Source organism: Myotis daubentonii, chromosome X (genome assembly GCF_963259705.1).
Source record: "Myotis daubentonii chromosome X, mMyoDau2.1, whole genome shotgun sequence".
Taxonomy (NCBI): Eukaryota; Metazoa; Chordata; class Mammalia; order Chiroptera; family Vespertilionidae; genus Myotis; species Myotis daubentonii.
The window spans coordinates 42034202-42038218 of NC_081861.1; positions in this window are offsets into that span (position 1 = coordinate 42034202).

Genomic DNA, 4017 nt, shown 5'->3' on the forward strand with positions numbered 1-4017 from the left:
ATTCATAATCACCCAGGCATACATAACACTTTAGATACTGCTTTCTCTGGATTCTTTATGGTTACAGAGGGCCTGTATTTTAGGTACGAGGACAATGACTGCACATACTCTCTGAACCAAAAGCCTACAGTTCTCTTCTCTCCAACACACACACACACACACACACACACACACACACACACACACACACACACACACATTTAGCACTCTCATATCTTATTATCTTAAAGTTCCTATTCACCTGGACCAGTTATTTCAGGACAGGCCAACCAAAGTACAATGACCATGGGAATTAAACTTAGAAACTGTTAACTTGCTGTCAAGAAATGGTATATTTAAATAATTTCTATGATGAGGACTTAATTGTGCAAAATAAAGGAGGGAGTTGTAAAATTCCTGGATTATTTAATAACTGTACCTTGCCTTGTATTCTCAGTACTGCTGTCTAGCACGTATAAGCCACTTAATAAGTATTTGTTGAATGAATGACTGAATGAATGGAAGTTTATAATCTTATGTTGGTAGACATCTGTGAGGACAGCTATCATAAATCCACAAACTGGCTTCTGGAGCCATTAGAGAACTGGGATGACTAGAAAGTTATCTATATGAACCAGGAGTGTTTTTCTTAAATAAAACAGGGTTCATCTGAGAGCTCTAAATAGCAGATTTCTTGGACTCAAGGTCTCCTCAAATGTGGCATCTCAGACATTCCAGACTACGGTGCCATAGGTCAGGTAGATCAGCTATGTCCATAATGATTTCACTATGTCCATAATGATTTCATTAGAAGGGTTACAAAATAATTTATGTGTTGGCGGGGGGAGGGGAGTATATGAATTTTTGTGAAGGAAAATTTATTTAGGTGGAACTAACAAAATAATTATTTGTTAGAGCCATCAAATCTTACCTTTAAATGACTCAAAGAACTTTCATTTTTAAAGATAGAAGAGGAAATGAGGGGTCAGAAAAGGGAAATAGCAAACAGTGGTCATTCTACTGGGTAGTAGAGTGTCCTAAAATCTTTTTACTCAACATTTCACTAAGTGTTAATCATCTAGTAACATTTAGTCATTTGGAGAGGATAGAAGAGTAAGAGCCCCAGCTTCAGAACTCAACTTCAACTTACTAGTAAACATCTTCCAGGAGTTAGGCTTCTTTTTCCAGAACCTCTGACCAAAATATCTTCTAGGACATCTTGAAGTTACTAGACTTAATGGACAAAGGCAAGACAATATGTTCAGGAAAAAAGAAATGCAGAGTGGTTGAAACAGGTTTGACTTTGTATGGATGGAGTAGGGGCTTCTTTTGTGGTGTGCTTTGAAGGTTTCCCCCACAAAAGAGATGCCTTTCACCAGCTTTCAGCAGGATCCAGATATTCCAGAAGCTAAACAAGTACCTGAAAGTCAATTCAGTGAAAACTATTTTTGCTGAATGATTAATTGGCCAAGTTACCAATTGACTGATTGTTTTATGAAGTTTTACTATGCTTCACTGCAGCCATTTTGCACCTGGAATGGGGTGGGGAGAGACCTATGATGATGGTTGTGTCTGTACATCCCTAAATAATACACATAACTACTTACCTAGCACTTATCAAATATACAGATTATATATATATATATATATATATATATATATGTATATATACATATATGTATATATATACAATTTTTATTTTAAAATATAACATAAAATAACTTTTAAAGTACACCAATCATAACTATTATAATAATATAAAACTATCTTAATAAAAGTCCAACCCAATTAAAAATTAGGCAAAGGACTTGAATAGACATTTTCCCAAAGAAGGCATACAATGGTCAAGATCACTAATCAGAGAAATACAATCAAAACCGCAATGAAATATCACTTCATGCCTATTAAAATGGCTGTCAGTTCAAGAGTATATATATTTAAAAGAGACCTCCAAAGTAATTTTATCCAATGTTTATGCAAAGACTTAAATGAAATTGTTTTGTATCCTGTGTTTTCAGTTGTATCTCAAAATTCATTTTCTAGAATCTAGATTAAACCATATGGAGTTATTGATTAACTGTTTTTGAGATAATAGTTTGAGCTCTTATTCTTGTGTTGCTGCTGGTCTAGCCATGGCTTTGTATAATGAAAAGATCAATAGATGAGGAGTCAGGAGAGCTTGCTATAGTCTGAGATCTGACAATATTAAGTTGAGTGACTTTAGGCCAGTCAATTAACTTCTGACAATGGGGAGCATAGGTTTGTACATATCATATATCCATTACTTATTTCAACACTTATTCATTGAATACCTTCTGTCAGGCATTATGCTAGGCACTAGGGGTGCAGTGAATAAGAGGTATGGATCCTGCCCTCCTGAATCTTGGTCTTATAGTTGGTTATTGAGGCATTTGCACTATCCTCTTCAATAAGCATTCCAAATAACTCTGATGTTTTCACTAATTTAGGCTCAAGTCTTTCCAGTTAACTAAGTCAGGTTAACCAAGGTGAACACACTGGTGGAACTCTGACATTGACATCAGCTAGTTGAAAGGATCAAGTTTGATCCATATCCAACTTGCCTATAAGCAGCAGCTGTTTTGACATCTTCTCCAGCTTCATTATAGCCAGTACTACCTTTGTAACAAAAACATAGGGATCTTGCCTTGGCATTAGGCCCTCCTTTAAAATATCCACCCAATACAAAGTGCCAGGGAGTCTCTTTGTACAAGCATGACACGGGAGCTGCCCAAAGAAGTATGAGTTTGACTAAAGTGGAGCTAAATTATAGGGAGGATGCTTGTTTTGTTGCATTTAAAATTAAATTTTGCTTAATTTAAAAATATTATAAATTAATATAATAGATATTATAAACATATAACATAAATTTCCAAAGGTGCAAATGGTCCAAGATATTATAAACATATAACATAAATTTCCAAAGGGTCCAAGGTGGTCCCTAGGAGATCTTAGCAGATATTAAACTTTTTCCAGGGTTACAGTTGTAAACCAAAAACCCTAGGGCTGCTTGGGAAAATACGCTTACTTATTTGATGAAAATGAAAATTAATTCTCCTTTGAACTCTTGTCCCTAGTCTCGTTGATTCTATTCTCAGAAGCAACCATTATTACCAGTAATTTTTGTGTCTTTCCAGATATAGTCTATGAATATACAAGTGTACTCATTGTAAATCAACTTTAATGTTTATTGTTACTTTTACAATTATTTAACAGAAAACTCCAAACAGTTTATCTCACCTAACAGTTGACCTTGGAGCCTTGTTTGCTTTCCTTTCCTAGTTATACACATCTCCTCCATTGCTCCCCAGTAGGCATATTTCCTGGGTTCCTAGTGGGAAGACAGCCCTTTCCTAAGACCAAAGATAAATCAAAAGTAATTTCTTATCAGGAAAATATTATAGATTCCTAATATACAGTACATATTTTGCCGTGCCAGCACAGCCAAGGGTTCGATGAGCCTGGGGCGGGGGGTGGCAAAGGATGTAGAAAAGACAGACAAAGAGAATAAGCTGGGTCTAGGTGGATCTACTGTGCCTGGCTGAGGCCACAGAGAGAAATACAGACAGCAAGGTGAGCCTTTGTTTTATACCAAGAGGTAAACAAGGTAGTGGTCACCATAGTTACAATGTTCTTGTGAGTTTCACTTATTTTGGCAGCACTTGCTGCACCTCCCACAGCCCATTAGCTACCCAGATAAGATCTAGGGAGAGTCATAAGGTCAAGCCTAATTATGCTAAGAGGGCTGTGTCCTCTAAGCTGGGACTTGTTTGTAGCTTTGCCAACAGGTCAGTCCGAGTTTAACCCTATACCCGCTCCATACACATATAAACCAAAATAATTTTTAAACTAGTCTACTATGGGGATCATTTAAAAATTGCAATTAATTTTATGTGCTCTTAATTTCTGAAGCTGAGGATGGACTATAATGAGGATAGTGAGGTTTCTCTCAGACTGCCTGGGGAGGAGGCTGCACAATGATGTGAAGAGAAGCTGCTTTACCTTGAGGGGGAAAATATC